At 41.1% G+C, this 13,676-nt stretch overlaps 16 non-coding genes across 16 annotated transcripts; all 16 read left to right on the plus strand.

The window, feature by feature from the left end:
• The first annotated feature begins 1,176 nt into the window (after positions 1 to 1,176).
• On the plus strand, positions 1,177 to 1,249 carry TRNAF-GAA (transfer RNA phenylalanine (anticodon GAA)). The gene has a single exon. It is a non-coding gene; the product is annotated as a tRNA-Phe (tRNA).
• A 691-nt stretch (positions 1,250 to 1,940) lies between these two features.
• Positions 1,941 to 2,013, plus strand: TRNAF-GAA (transfer RNA phenylalanine (anticodon GAA)). The gene has a single exon. It is a non-coding gene; the product is annotated as a tRNA-Phe (tRNA).
• Positions 2,014 to 2,704: 691 nt separating this feature from the next.
• On the plus strand, positions 2,705 to 2,777 carry TRNAF-GAA (transfer RNA phenylalanine (anticodon GAA)). Its single transcript has one exon. It is a non-coding gene; the product is annotated as a tRNA-Phe (tRNA).
• A 1,837-nt stretch (positions 2,778 to 4,614) lies between these two features.
• On the plus strand, positions 4,615 to 4,687 carry TRNAF-GAA (transfer RNA phenylalanine (anticodon GAA)). Its single transcript has one exon. It is a non-coding gene; the product is annotated as a tRNA-Phe (tRNA).
• A 691-nt stretch (positions 4,688 to 5,378) lies between these two features.
• TRNAF-GAA (transfer RNA phenylalanine (anticodon GAA)) lies at positions 5,379 to 5,451 on the plus strand. Its single transcript has one exon. It is a non-coding gene; the product is annotated as a tRNA-Phe (tRNA).
• A 691-nt stretch (positions 5,452 to 6,142) lies between these two features.
• TRNAF-GAA (transfer RNA phenylalanine (anticodon GAA)) lies at positions 6,143 to 6,215 on the plus strand. The gene has a single exon. It is a non-coding gene; the product is annotated as a tRNA-Phe (tRNA).
• Positions 6,216 to 7,288: 1,073 nt separating this feature from the next.
• On the plus strand, positions 7,289 to 7,361 carry TRNAF-GAA (transfer RNA phenylalanine (anticodon GAA)). The gene has a single exon. It is a non-coding gene; the product is annotated as a tRNA-Phe (tRNA).
• A 691-nt stretch (positions 7,362 to 8,052) lies between these two features.
• TRNAF-GAA (transfer RNA phenylalanine (anticodon GAA)) lies at positions 8,053 to 8,125 on the plus strand. Its single transcript has one exon. It is a non-coding gene; the product is annotated as a tRNA-Phe (tRNA).
• A 309-nt stretch (positions 8,126 to 8,434) lies between these two features.
• Positions 8,435 to 8,507, plus strand: TRNAF-GAA (transfer RNA phenylalanine (anticodon GAA)). The gene has a single exon. It is a non-coding gene; the product is annotated as a tRNA-Phe (tRNA).
• A 691-nt stretch (positions 8,508 to 9,198) lies between these two features.
• TRNAF-GAA (transfer RNA phenylalanine (anticodon GAA)) lies at positions 9,199 to 9,271 on the plus strand. Its single transcript has one exon. It is a non-coding gene; the product is annotated as a tRNA-Phe (tRNA).
• A 691-nt stretch (positions 9,272 to 9,962) lies between these two features.
• TRNAF-GAA (transfer RNA phenylalanine (anticodon GAA)) lies at positions 9,963 to 10,035 on the plus strand. Its single transcript has one exon. It is a non-coding gene; the product is annotated as a tRNA-Phe (tRNA).
• A 691-nt stretch (positions 10,036 to 10,726) lies between these two features.
• TRNAF-GAA (transfer RNA phenylalanine (anticodon GAA)) lies at positions 10,727 to 10,799 on the plus strand. The gene has a single exon. It is a non-coding gene; the product is annotated as a tRNA-Phe (tRNA).
• A 1,073-nt stretch (positions 10,800 to 11,872) lies between these two features.
• On the plus strand, positions 11,873 to 11,945 carry TRNAF-GAA (transfer RNA phenylalanine (anticodon GAA)). Its single transcript has one exon. It is a non-coding gene; the product is annotated as a tRNA-Phe (tRNA).
• Positions 11,946 to 12,254: 309 nt separating this feature from the next.
• Positions 12,255 to 12,327, plus strand: TRNAF-GAA (transfer RNA phenylalanine (anticodon GAA)). The gene has a single exon. It is a non-coding gene; the product is annotated as a tRNA-Phe (tRNA).
• Positions 12,328 to 12,636: 309 nt separating this feature from the next.
• On the plus strand, positions 12,637 to 12,709 carry TRNAF-GAA (transfer RNA phenylalanine (anticodon GAA)). The gene has a single exon. It is a non-coding gene; the product is annotated as a tRNA-Phe (tRNA).
• A 691-nt stretch (positions 12,710 to 13,400) lies between these two features.
• On the plus strand, positions 13,401 to 13,473 carry TRNAF-GAA (transfer RNA phenylalanine (anticodon GAA)). Its single transcript has one exon. It is a non-coding gene; the product is annotated as a tRNA-Phe (tRNA).
• The last annotated feature ends 203 nt before the right edge of the window (positions 13,474 to 13,676 follow it).

The raw sequence follows: 13,676 nt of genomic DNA on the forward strand, positions 1-13,676 counted from the left end.
CTTAGAATATCGTAAACCATTGCATATGCAGTCGAAATAGCTCAGTTGGGAGAGCGTTAGACTGAAGATCTAAAGGTCCCTGGTTCGATCCCGGGTTTTGGCAGGTTGCTATGTGCGTACTTGATTCTCTTTTCTCTCTTCGTTTGTTGTAGTTTTGGCTCCCGTGAAAGTGCGAAATCAGCAGCAAGTCTGGCAGTTTGGGAAAATTCTAAAAATAAAGCAAGACAAAGCAGGTCCGTGAGAAGTGTGTTAAAATGACAGTCCCAGACACATTCTTGGTTTTCTGCAACCTATTTTGAATATGATTTTGATTTCTCTTTTCCTTTGTCGATGTTTGGAGTTTTCACCGTGGAAAAGATCAAAACACCACAAATTTAACGGTCTTAGAATATCGTAAAAAGGTGTGCTTGCAGCCAAAATAGCTCAGTTGGGAGAGCGTTAGACTGAAGATCTAAAGGTCCCTGGTTCGATCCCGGGTTTCTGCATGTTGCTATGAGCGTATTTGGTTCTCGTTTCTCTCTTCGTGTGTTGTAGTTTTGGCACCCATGAAAGTGCGAAATCAGCAGAAAGTCTGGCAGTTTGGGAAAATTCTAAAAATAAAGCAAGACAAAGCAGGTCTGTGAGAAGTGTGTTAAAATGACAGTCCCAGACACAATCTTGGTTTTCTGCAACCTATGTTGAATATGATTTTGATTTCTCTTTTCCTTTGTCGATGTTTGGAGTTTTCTCCCTGGAAAACATCAAAACACCACAAATTTGACGGTCTTAGAACATCGTAAAACATTGCATATGCAGCCGAAATAGCTCAGTTGGGAGAGCGTTAGACTGAAGATCTAAAGGTCCCTGGTTCGATCCCGGGTTTTGGCAGGTTGCTATGTGCGTACTTGATTCTCTTTTCTCTCTTCGTTTGTTGTAGTTTTGGCTCCCGTGAAAGTGCGAAATCAGCAGCAAGTCTGGCAGTTTGGGAAAATTCTAAAAATAAAGCAAGACAAAGCAGGTCCGTGAGAAGTGTGTTAAAATGACAGTCCCAGACACATTCTTGGTTTTCTGCAACCTATTTTGAATATGATTTTGATTTCTCTTTTCCTTTGTCGATGTTTGGAGTTTTCACCGTGGAAAAGATCAAAGCACCACAAATTTAACGGTCTTAGAATATCGTAAAAAGTTGTGCCTGCAGCCGAAATAGCTCAGTTGGGAGAGCGTTAGACTGAAGATCTAAAGGTCCCTGGTTCGATCCCGGGTTTCGGCATGTTGCTATGAGCGTATTTGGTTCTCGTTTCTCTCTTCGTGTGTTGTAGTTTTGGCACCCATGAAAGTGCGAAATCAGCAGAAAGTCTGGCAGTTTGGGAAAATTCTAAAAATAAAGCAAGACAAAGCAGGTCTGTGAGAAGTGTGTTAAAATGACAGTCCCAGACACAATCTTGGTTTTCTGCAACCTATGTTGAATATGATTTTGATTTCTCTTTTCCTTTGTCGATGTTTGGAGTTTTCTCCCTGGAAAACATCAAAACACCACAAATTTGACGGTCTTAGAACATCGTAAAACATTGCATATGCAGCCGAAATAGCTCAGTTGGGAGAGCGTTAGACTGAAGATCTAAAGGTCCCTGGTTCGATCCCGGGTTTTGGCATGTTGCTATGTGCGTACTTGATTCTCTTTTCTCTCTTCGTTTGTCGTAGTTTTGGCACCCGTGAAAGTGCGAAATCAGCAGCAAGTCTGGCAGTTTGGGAAAATTCTAAAAATAAAGCAAGACAAAGCAGGTCCGTGAGAAGTGTGTTAAAATGACAGTCCCAGACACATTCTTGGTTTTCTGCAACCTATTTTGAATATGATTTTGATTTCTCTTTTCCTTTGTCGATGTTTGGAGTTTTCACCGTGGAAAAGATCAAAACACCACAAATTTAACGGTCTTAGAATATCGTAAAAAGTTGCGCTTGCAGCCGAAATAGCTCAGTTGGGAGAGCGTTAGACTGAAGATCTAAAGGTCCCTGGTTCGATCCCGGGTTTCGGCATGTTGCTATGAGTGTATTTGGTTCTCGTTTCTCTCTTCGTGTGTTGTAGTTTTGGCACCCATGAAAGTGCGAAATCAGCAGAAAGTCTGGCAGTTTGGGAAAATTCTAAAAATATAGCAAGAAAAAGCAGGTCTGTGAGAAGTGTGTTAAAATGACAGTCCCAGACACATTCTTGGTTTTCTGCAACCTATGTTGAATATGATTTTGATTTCTCTTTTCCTTTGTCGATGTTTGGAGTTTTCTCCCTGGAAAACATCAAAACACCACAAATTTGACGGTCTTAGAATATCGTAAAACATTGCATATGCAGCCGAAATAGCTCAGTTGGGAGAGCGTTAGACTGAAGATCTAAAGGTCCCTGGTTCGATCCCGGGTTTTGGCAGGTTGCTATGTGCGTACTTGATTCTCTTTTCTCTCTTCGTTTGTTGTAGTTTTGGCACCCGTGAAAGTGCGAAATCAGCAGCAAGTCTGGCAGTTTGGGAAAATTCTAAAAATAAAGCAAGACAAAGCAGGTCCGTGAGAAGTGTGTTAAAATGACAGTCCCAGACACATTCTTGGTTTTCTGCAACCTATGTTGAATATGATTTTGATTTCTCTTTTCCTTTGTCGATGTTTGGAGTTTTCTCCCTGGAAAACATCAAAACACCACAAATTTGACGGTCTTAGAATATCGTAAATCATTGCATATGCAGCCGAAATAGCTCAGTTGGGAGAGCGTTAGACTGAAGATCTAAAGGTCCCTGGTTCGATCCCGGGTTTCGGCATGTTGCTATGAGCGTATTTGGTTCTCGTTTCTCTCTTCGTGTGTTGTAGTTTTGGCACCCATTAAAGTGCGAAATCAGCAGAAAGTCTGGCAGTTTGGGAAAATTCTAAAAATAAAGCAAGAAAAAGCAGGTCTGTGAGAAGTGTGTTAAAATGACAGTCCCAGACACATTCTTGGTTTTCTGCAACCTATGTTGAATATGATTTTGATTTCTCTTTTCCTTTGTCGATGTTTGGAGTTTTCACCGTGGAAAAGATCAAAACACCACAAATTTGACGGTCTTAGAATATCGTAAAAAGTTGTGCTTGCAGCCAAAATAGCTCAGTTGGGAGAGCGTTAGACTGAAGATCTAAAGGTCCCTGGTTCGATCCCGGGTTTCGGCATGTTGCTATGAGAGTACTTGGTACTCGTTTCTCTCTTCGTGTGTTGTAGTTTTGGCACCCATGAAAGTGCGAAATCAGCAGAAAGTCTGGCAGTTTGGGAAAATTCTAAAAATAAAGCAAGACAAAGCAGGTCTGTGAGAAGTGTGTTAAAATGACAGTCCCAGACACAATCTTGGTTTTCTGCAACCTATGTTGAATATGATTTTGATTTCTCTTTTCCTTTGTCGATGTTTGGAGTTTTCTCCCTGGAAAACATCAAAACACCACAAATTTGACGGTCTTAGAATATCGTAAACCATTGCATATGCAGTCGAAATAGCTCAGTTGGGAGAGCGTTAGACTGAAGATCTAAAGGTCCCTGGTTCGATCCCGGGTTTTGGCAGGTTGCTATGTGCGTACTTGATTCTCTTTTCTCTCTTCGTTTGTTGTAGTTTTGGCACCCGTGAAAGTGCGAAATCAGCAGCAAGTCTGGCAGTTTGGGAAAATTCTAAAAATAAAGCAAGACAAAGCAGGTCCGTGAGAAGTGTGTTAAAATGACAGTCCCAGACACATTCTTGGTTTTCTGCAACCTATTTTGAATATGATTTTGATTTCTCTTTTCCTTTGTCGATGTTTGGAGTTTTCACCGTGGAAAAGATCAAAACACCACAAATTTAACGGTCTTAGAATATCGTAAAAAGGTGTGCTTGCAGCCAAAATAGCTCAGTTGGGAGAGCGTTAGACTGAAGATCTAAAGGTCCCTGGTTCGATCCCGGGTTTCTGCATGTTGCTATGAGCGTATTTGGTTCTCGTTTCTCTCTTCGTGTGTTGTAGTTTTGGCACCCATGAAAGTGCGAAATCAGCAGAAAGTCTGGCAGTTTGGGAAAATTCTAAAAATAAAGCAAGACAAAGCAGGTCTGTGAGAAGTGTGTTAAAATGACAGTCCCAGACACAATCTTGGTTTTCTGCAACCTATGTTGAATATGATTTTGATTTCTCTTTTCCTTTGTCGATGTTTGGAGTTTTCTCCCTGGAAAACATCAAAACACCACAAATTTGACGGTCTTAGAACATCGTAAAACATTGCATATGCAGCCGAAATAGCTCAGTTGGGAGAGCGTTAGACTGAAGATCTAAAGGTCCCTGGTTCGATCCCGGGTTTTGGCAGGTTGCTATGTGCGTACTTGATTCTCTTTTCTCTCTTCGTTTGTTGTAGTTTTGGCTCCCGTGAAAGTGCGAAATCAGCAGCAAGTCTGGCAGTTTGGGAAAATTCTAAAAATAAAGCAAGACAAAGCAGGTCCGTGAGAAGTGTGTTAAAATGACAGTCCCAGACACATTCTTGGTTTTCTGCAACCTATTTTGAATATGATTTTGATTTCTCTTTTCCTTTGTCGATGTTTGGAGTTTTCACCGTGGAAAAGATCAAAGCACCACAAATTTAACGGTCTTAGAATATCGTAAAAAGTTGTGCTTGCAGCCGAAATAGCTCAGTTGGGAGAGCGTTAGACTGAAGATCTAAAGGTCCCTGGTTCGATCCCGGGTTTCGGCATGTTGCTATGAGCGTATTTGGTTCTCGTTTCTCTCTTCGTGTGTTGTAGTTTTGGCACCCATGAAAGTGCGAAATCAGCAGAAAGTCTGGCAGTTTGGGAAAATTCTAAAAATAAAGCAAGACAAAGCAGGTCTGTGAGAAGTGTGTTAAAATGACAGTCCCAGACACAATCTTGGTTTTCTGCAACCTATGTTGAATATGATTTTGATTTCTCTTTTCCTTTGTCGATGTTTGGAGTTTTCTCCCTGGAAAACATCAAAACACCACAAATTTGACGGTCTTAGAACATCGTAAAACATTGCATATGCAGCCGAAATAGCTCAGTTGGGAGAGCGTTAGACTGAAGATCTAAAGGTCCCTGGTTCGATCCCGGGTTTTGGCATGTTGCTATGTGCGTACTTGATTCTCTTTTCTCTCTTCGTTTGTTGTAGTTTTGGCACCCGTGAAAGTGCGAAATCAGCAGCAAGTCTGGCAGTTTGGGAAAATTCTAAAAATAAAGCAAGACAAAGCAGGTCCGTGAGAAGTGTGTTAAAATGACAGTCCCAGACACATTCTTGGTTTTCTGCAACCTATTTTGAATATGATTTTGATTTCTCTTTTCCTTTGTCGATGTTTGGAGTTTTCACCGTGGAAAAGATCAAAACACCACAAATTTAACGGTCTTAGAATATCGTAAAAAGTTGCGCTTGCAGCCGAAATAGCTCAGTTGGGAGAGCGTTAGACTGAAGATCTAAAGGTCCCTGGTTCGATCCCGGGTTTCGGCATGTTGCTATGAGTGTATTTGGTTCTCGTTTCTCTCTTCGTGTGTTGTAGTTTTGGCACCCATGAAAGTGCGAAATCAGCAGAAAGTCTGGCAGTTTGGGAAAATTCTAAAAATATAGCAAGAAAAAGCAGGTCTGTGAGAAGTGTGTTAAAATGACAGTCCCAGACACATTCTTGGTTTTCTGCAACCTATGTTGAATATGATTTTGATTTCTCTTTTCCTTTGTCGATGTTTGGAGTTTTCTCCCTGGAAAACATCAAAACACCACAAATTTGACGGTCTTAGAATATCGTAAAACATTGCATATGCAGCCGAAATAGCTCAGTTGGGAGAGCGTTAGACTGAAGATCTAAAGGTCCCTGGTTCGATCCCGGGTTTTGGCAGGTTGCTATGTGCGTACTTGATTCTCTTTTCTCTCTTCGTTTGTTGTAGTTTTGGCACCCGTGAAAGTGCGAAATCAGCAGCAAGTCTGGCAGTTTGGGAAAATTCTAAAAATAAAGCAAGACAAAGCAGGTCCGTGAGAAGTGTGTTAAAATGACAGTCCCAGACACATTCTTGGTTTTCTGCAACCTATGTTGAATATGATTTTGATTTCTCTTTTCCTTTGTCGATGTTTGGAGTTTTCTCCCTGGAAAACATCAAAACACCACAAATTTGACGGTCTTAGAATATCGTAAATCATTGCATATGCAGCCGAAATAGCTCAGTTGGGAGAGCGTTAGACTGAAGATCTAAAGGTCCCTGGTTCGATCCCGGGTTTCGGCATGTTGCTATGAGCGTATTTGGTTCTCGTTTCTCTCTTCGTGTGTTGTAGTTTTGGCACCCATTAAAGTGCGAAATCAGCAGAAAGTCTGGCAGTTTGGGAAAATTCTAAAAATAAAGCAAGAAAAAGCAGGTCTGTGAGAAGTGTGTTAAAATGACAGTCCCAGACACATTCTTGGTTTTCTGCAACCTATGTTGAATATGATTTTGATTTCTCTTTTCCTTTGTCGATGTTTGGAGTTTTCACCGTGGAAAAGATCAAAACACCACAAATTTGACGGTCTTAGAATATCGTAAAAAGTTGTGCTTGCAGCCAAAATAGCTCAGTTGGGAGAGCGTTAGACTGAAGATCTAAAGGTCCCTGGTTCGATCCCGGGTTTCGGCATGTTGCTATGAGCGTATTTGGTTCTCGTTTCTCTCTTCGTGTGTTGTAGTTTTGGCACCCATGAAAGTGCGAAATCAGCAGAAAGTCTGGCAGTTTGGGAAAATTCTAAAAATAAAGCAAGACAAAGCAGGTCTGTGAGAAGTGTGTTAAAATGACAGTCCCAGACACAATCTTGGTTTTCTGCAACCTATGTTGAATATGATTTTGATTTCTCTTTTCCTTTGTCGATGTTTGGAGTTTTCTCCCTGGAAAACATCAAAACACCACAAATTTGACGGTCTTAGAACATCGTAAAACATTGCATATGCAGCCGAAATAGCTCAGTTGGGAGAGCGTTAGACTGAAGATCTAAAGGTCCCTGGTTCGATCCCGGGTTTTGGCAGGTTGCTATGTGCGTACTTGATTCTCTTTTCTCTCTTCGTTTGTTGTAGTTTTGGCACCCGTGAAAGTGCGAAATCAGCAGCAAGTCTGGCAGTTTGGGAAAATTCTAAAAATAAAGCAAGACAAAGCAGGTCCGTGAGAAGTGTGTTAAAATGACAGTCCCAGACACATTCTTGGTTTTCTGCAACCTATTTTGAATATGATTTTGATTTCTCTTTTCCTTTGTCGATGTTTGGAGTTTTCACCGTGGAAAAGATCAAAACACCACAAATTTAACGGTCTTAGAATATCGTAAAAAGTTGCGCTTGCAGCCGAAATAGCTCAGTTGGGAGAGCGTTAGACTGAAGATCTAAAGGTCCCTGGTTCGATCCCGGGTTTCGGCATGTTGCTATGAGTGTATTTGGTTCTCGTTTCTCTCTTCGTGTGTTGTAGTTTTGGCACCCATGAAAGTGCGAAATCAGCAGAAAGTCTGGCAGTTTGGGAAAATTCTAAAAATATAGCAAGAAAAAGCAGGTCTGTGAGAAGTGTGTTAAAATGACAGTCCCAGACACATTCTTGGTTTTCTGCAACCTATGTTGAATATGATTTTGATTTCTCTTTTCCTTTGTCGATGTTTGGAGTTTTCTCCCTGGAAAACATCAAAACACCACAAATTTGACGGTCTTAGAATATCGTAAAACATTGCATATGCAGCCGAAATAGCTCAGTTGGGAGAGCGTTAGACTGAAGATCTAAAGGTCCCTGGTTCGATCCCGGGTTTTGGCAGGTTGCTATGTGCGTACTTGATTCTCTTTTCTCTCTTCGTTTGTTGTAGTTTTGGCACCCGTGAAAGTGCGAAATCAGCAGCAAGTCTGGCAGTTTGGGAAAATTCTAAAAATAAAGCAAGACAAAGCAGGTCCGTGAGAAGTGTGTTAAAATGACAGTCCCAGACACATTCTTGGTTTTCTGCAACCTATGTTGAATATGATTTTGATTTCTCTTTTCCTTTGTCGATGTTTGGAGTTTTCTCCCTGGAAAACATCAAAACACCACAAATTTGACGGTCTTAGAATATCGTAAACCATTGCATATGCAGCCGAAATAGCTCAGTTGGGAGAGCGTTAGACTGAAGATCTAAAGGTCCCTGGTTCGATCCCGGGTTTCGGCATGTTGCTATGAGCGTATTTGGTTCTCGTTTCTCTCTTCGTGTGTTGTAGTTTTGGCACCCATTAAAGTGCGAAATCAGCAGCAAGTCTGGCAGTTTGGGAAAATTCTAAAAATAAAGCAAGACAAAGCAGGTCCGTGAGAAGTGTGTTAAAATGACAGTCCCAGACACATTCTTGGTTTTCTGCAACCTATTTTGAATATGATTTTGATTTCTCTTTTCCTTTGTCGATGTTTGGAGTTTTCACCGTGGAAAAGATCAAAACACCACAAATTTAACGGTCTTAGAATATCGTAAAAAGGTGTGCTTGCAGCCGAAATAGCTCAGTTGGGAGAGCGTTAGACTGAAGATCTAAAGGTCCCTGGTTCGATCCCGGGTTTCGGCATGTTGCTATGAGCGTATTTGGTTCTCGTTTCTCTCTTCGTGTGTTGTAGTTTTGGCACCCATGAAAGTGCGAAATCAGCAGAAAGTCTGGCAGTTTGGGAAAATTCTAAAAATAAAGCAAGACAAAGCAGGTCTGTGAGAAGTGTGTTAAAATGACAGTCCCAGACACAATCTTGGTTTTCTGCAACCTATGTTGAATATGATTTTGATTTCTCTTTTCCTTTGTCGATGTTTGGAGTTTTCTCCCTGGAAAACATCAAAACACCACAAATTTGACGGTCTTAGAACATCGTAAAACATTGCATATGCAGCCGAAATAGCTCAGTTGGGAGAGCGTTAGACTGAAGATCTAAAGGTCCCTGGTTCGATCCCGGGTTTTGGCAGGTTGCTATGTGCGTACTTGATTCTCTTTTCTCTCTTCGTTTGTTGTAGTTTTGGCTCCCGTGAAAGTGCGAAATCAGCAGCAAGTCTGGCAGTTTGGGAAAATTCTAAAAATAAAGCAAGACAAAGCAGGTCCGTGAGAAGTGTGTTAAAATGACAGTTTCAGACACATTCTTGGTTTTCTGCAACCTATTTTGAATATGATTTTGATTTCTCTTTTCCTTTGTCGATGTTTGGAGTTTTCACCGTGGAAAAGATCAAAGCACCACAAATTTAACGGTCTTAGAATATCGTAAAAAGTTGTGCTTGCAGCCGAAATAGCTCAGTTGGGAGAGCGTTAGACTGAAGATCTAAAGGTCCCTGGTTCGATCCCGGGTTTCGGCATGTTGCTATGAGCGTATTTGGTTCTCGTTTCTCTCTTCGTGTGTTGTAGTTTTGGCACCCATGAAAGTGCGAAATCAGCAGAAAGTCTGGCAGTTTGGGAAAATTCTAAAAATAAAGCAAGACAAAGCAGGTCTGTGAGAAGTGTGTTAAAATGACAGTCCCAGACACAATCTTGGTTTTCTGCAACCTATGTTGAATATGATTTTGATTTCTCTTTTCCTTTGTCGATGTTTGGAGTTTTCTCCCTGGAAAACATCAAAACACCACAAATTTGACGGTCTTAGAACATCGTAAAACATTGCATATGCAGCCGAAATAGCTCAGTTGGGAGAGCGTTAGACTGAAGATCTAAAGGTCCCTGGTTCGATCCCGGGTTTTGGCAGGTTGCTATGTGCGTACTTGATTCTCTTTTCTCTCTTCGTTTGTTGTAGTTTTGGCACCCGTGAAAGTGCGAAATCAGCAGCAAGTCTGGCAGTTTGGGAAAATTCTAAAAATAAAGCAAGACAAAGCAGGTCCGTGAGAAGTGTGTTAAAATGACAGTCCCAGACACATTCTTGGTTTTCTGCAACCTATTTTGAATATGATTTTGATTTCTCTTTTCCTTTGTCGATGTTTGGAGTTTTCACCGTGGAAAAGATCAAAACACCACAAATTTAACGGTCTTAGAATATCGTAAAAAGTTGCGCTTGCAGCCGAAATAGCTCAGTTGGGAGAGCGTTAGACTGAAGATCTAAAGGTCCCTGGTTCGATCCCGGGTTTCGGCATGTTGCTATGAGCGTATTTGGTTCTCGTTTCTCTCTTCGTGTGTTGTAGTTTTGGCACCCATGAAAGTGCGAAATCAGCAGAAAGTCTGGCAGTTTGGGAAAATTCTAAAAATATAGCAAGAAAAAGCAGGTCTGTGAGAAGTGTGTTAAAATGACAGTCCCAGACACATTCTTGGTTTTCTGCAACCTATGTTGAATATGATTTTGATTTCTCTTTTCCTTTGTCGATGTTTGGAGTTTTCTCCCTGGAAAACATCAAAACACCACAAATTTGACGGTCTTAGAATATCGTAAAACATTGCATATGCAGCCGAAATAGCTCAGTTGGGAGAGCGTTAGACTGAAGATCTAAAGGTCCCTGGTTCGATCCCGGGTTTTGGCAGGTTGCTATGTGCGTACTTGATTCTCTTTTCTCTCTTCGTTTGTTGTAGTTTTGGCACCCGTGAAAGTGCGAAATCAGCAGCAAGTCTGGCAGTTTGGGAAAATTCTAAAAATAAAGCAAGACAAAGCAGGTCCGTGAGAAGTGTGTTAAAATGACAGTCCCAGACACATTCTTGGTTTTCTGCAACCTATGTCGAATATGATTTTGATTTCTCTTTTCCTTTGTCGATGTTTGGAGTTTTCTCCCTGGAAAACATCAAAACACCACAAATTTGACGGTCTTAGAATATCGTAAATCATTGCATATGCAGCCGAAATAGCTCAGTTGGGAGAGCGTTAGACTGAAGATCTAAAGGTCCCTGGTTCGATCCCGGGTTTCGGCATGTTGCTATGAGCGTATTTGGTTCTCGTTTCTCTCTTCGTGTGTTGTAGTTTTGGCACCCATTAAAGTGCGAAATCAGCAGAAAGTCTGGCAGTTTGGGAAAATTCTAAAAATAAAGCAAGAAAAAGCAGGTCTGTGAGAAGTGTGTTAAAATGACAGTCCCAGACACATTCTTGGTTTTCTGCAACCTATGTTGAATATGATTTTGATTTCTCTTTTCCTTTGTCGATGTTTGGAGTTTTCACCGTGGAAAAGATCAAAACACCACAAATTTGACGGTCTTAGAATATCGTAAAAAGTTGTGCTTGCAGCCAAAATAGCTCAGTTGGGAGAGCGTTAGACTGAAGATCTAAAGGTCCCTGGTTCGATCCCGGGTTTCGGCATGTTGCTATGAGAGTACTTGGTACTCGTTTCTCTCTTCGTGTGTTGTAGTTTTGGCACCCATGAAAGTGCGAAATCAGCAGAAAGTCTGGCAGTTTGGGAAAATTCTAAAAATAAAGCAAGACAAAGCAGGTCTGTGAGAAGTGTGTTAAAATGACAGTCCCAGACACAATCTTGTTTTTCTGCAACCTATGTTGAATATGATTTTGATTTCTCTTTTCCTTTGTCGATGTTTGGAGTTTTCTCCCTGGAAAACATCAAAACACCACAAATTTGACGGTCTTAGAATATCGTAAAACATTGCATATGCAGCCGAAATAGCTCAGTTGGGAGAGCGTTAGACTGAAGATCTAAAGGTCCCTGGTTCGATCCCGGGTTTTGGCAGGTTGCTATGTGCGTACTTGATTCTCTTTTCTCTCTTCGTTTGTTGTAGTTTTGGCACCCGTGAAAGTGCGAAATCAGCAGCAAGTCTGGCAGTTTGGGAAAATTCTAAAAATAAAGCAAGACAAAGCAGGTCCGTGAGAAGTGTGTTAAAATGACAGTCCCAGACACATTCTTGGTTTTCTGCAACCTATTTTGAATATGATTTTGATTTCTCTTTTCCTTTGTCGATGTTTGGAGTTTTCACCGTGGAAAAGATCAAAACACCACAAATTTAACGGTCTTAGAATATCGTAAAAAGTTGTGCTTGCAGCCGAAATAGCTCAGTTGGGAGAGCGTTAGACTGAAGATCTAAAGGTCCCTGGTTCGATCCCGGGTTTCGGCATGTTGCTATGAGCGTATTTGGTTCTCGTTTCTATCTTCGTGTGTTGTAGTTTTGGCACCCATGAAAGTGCGAAATCAGCAGCAAGTCTGGCAGTTTGGGAAAATTCTAAAAATAAAGCAAGACAAAGCAGGTCTGTGAGAAGTGTGTTAAAATGACAGTCCCAGACACAATCTTGGTTTTCTGCAACCTATGTTGAATATGATTTTGATTTCTCTTTTCCTTTGTCGATGTTTGGAGTTTTCTCCCTGGAAAACATCAAAACACCACAAATTTGACGGTCTTAGAATATCGTAAAACATTGCATATGCAGCCGAAATAGCTCAGTTGGGAGAGCGTTAGACTGAAGATCTAAAGGTCCCTGGTTCGATCCCGGGTTTCGGCATGTTGCTATGAGTGTATTTGGTTCTCGTTTCTCTCTTCGTGTGTTGTAGTTTTGGCACCCATGAAAGTGCGAAATCAGCAGAAAGTCTGGCAGTTTGGGAAAATTCTAAAAATATAGCAAGAAAATGCAGGTCTGTGAGAAGTGTGTTAAAATGACAGTCCCAGACACATTCTTGGTTTTCTGCAACCTATGTTGAATATGATTTTGATTTCTCTTTTCCTTTGTCGATGTTTGGAGTTTTCACCGTGGAACAGATCAAAACACCACAAATTTGACGGTCTTAGAATATCGTAAAAAGTTGTGCTTGCAGCCGAAATAGCTCAGTTGGGAGAGCGTTAGACTGAAGATCTAAAGGTCCCTGGTTCGATCCCGGGTTTCGGCATGTTGCTATGAGCGTATTTGGTTCTCGTTTCTATCTTCGTGTGTTGTAGTTTTGGCACCCATGAAAGTGCGAAATCAGCAGCAAGTCTGGCAGTTTGGGAAAATTCTAAAAATAAAGCAAGACAAAGCAGGTCTGTGAGAAGTGTGTTAAAATGACAGTCCCAGACACAATCTTGGTTTTCTGCAACCTATGTTGAATATGATTTTGATTTCTCTTTTCCTTTGTCGATGTTTGGAGTTTTCTCCCTGGAAAACATCAAAACACCACAAATTTGACGGTCTTAGAATATCGTAAAACATTGCATATGCAGCCGAAATAGCTCAGTTGGGAGAGCGTTAGACTGAAGATCTAAAGGTCCCTGGTTCGATCCCGGGTTTTGGCAGGTTGCTATGTGCGTACTTGATTCTCTTTTCTCTCTTCGTTTGTTGTAGTTTTGGCACCCGTGAAAGTGCGAAATCAGCAGCAAGTCTGGCAGTTTGGGAAAATTCTAAAAATAAAGCAAGACAAAGCATGTCCGTGAGAAGTGTGTTAAAATGACAGTCCCAGACACATTCTTGGTTTTCTGCAACCTATTTTGAATATGATTTTGATTTCTCTTTTCCTTTGTCGATGTTTGGAGTTTTCACCGTGGAAAAGATCAAAACACCACAAATTTAACGGTCTTAGAATATCGTAAAAAGTTGCGCTTGCAGCCGAAATAGCTCAGTTGGGAGAGCGTTAGACTGAAGATCTAAAGGTCCCTGGTTCGATCCCGGGTTTCGGCATGTTGCTATGAGCGTATTTGGTTCTCGTTTCTCTCTTCGTGTGTTGTAGTTTTGGCACCCATGAAAGTGCGAAATCAGCAGAAAGTCTGGCAGTTTGGGAAAATTCTAAAAATATAGCAAGAAAATGCAGGTCTGTGAGAAGTGTGTTAAAATGACAGTCCCAGACACATTCTTGGTTTTCTGCAACCTATGTTGAATATGAT

This window comes from Eleutherodactylus coqui, chromosome 3, assembly GCF_035609145.1.
Source record: "Eleutherodactylus coqui strain aEleCoq1 chromosome 3, aEleCoq1.hap1, whole genome shotgun sequence".
Lineage (NCBI taxonomy): Eukaryota > Metazoa > Chordata > Amphibia > Anura > Eleutherodactylidae > Eleutherodactylus > Eleutherodactylus coqui.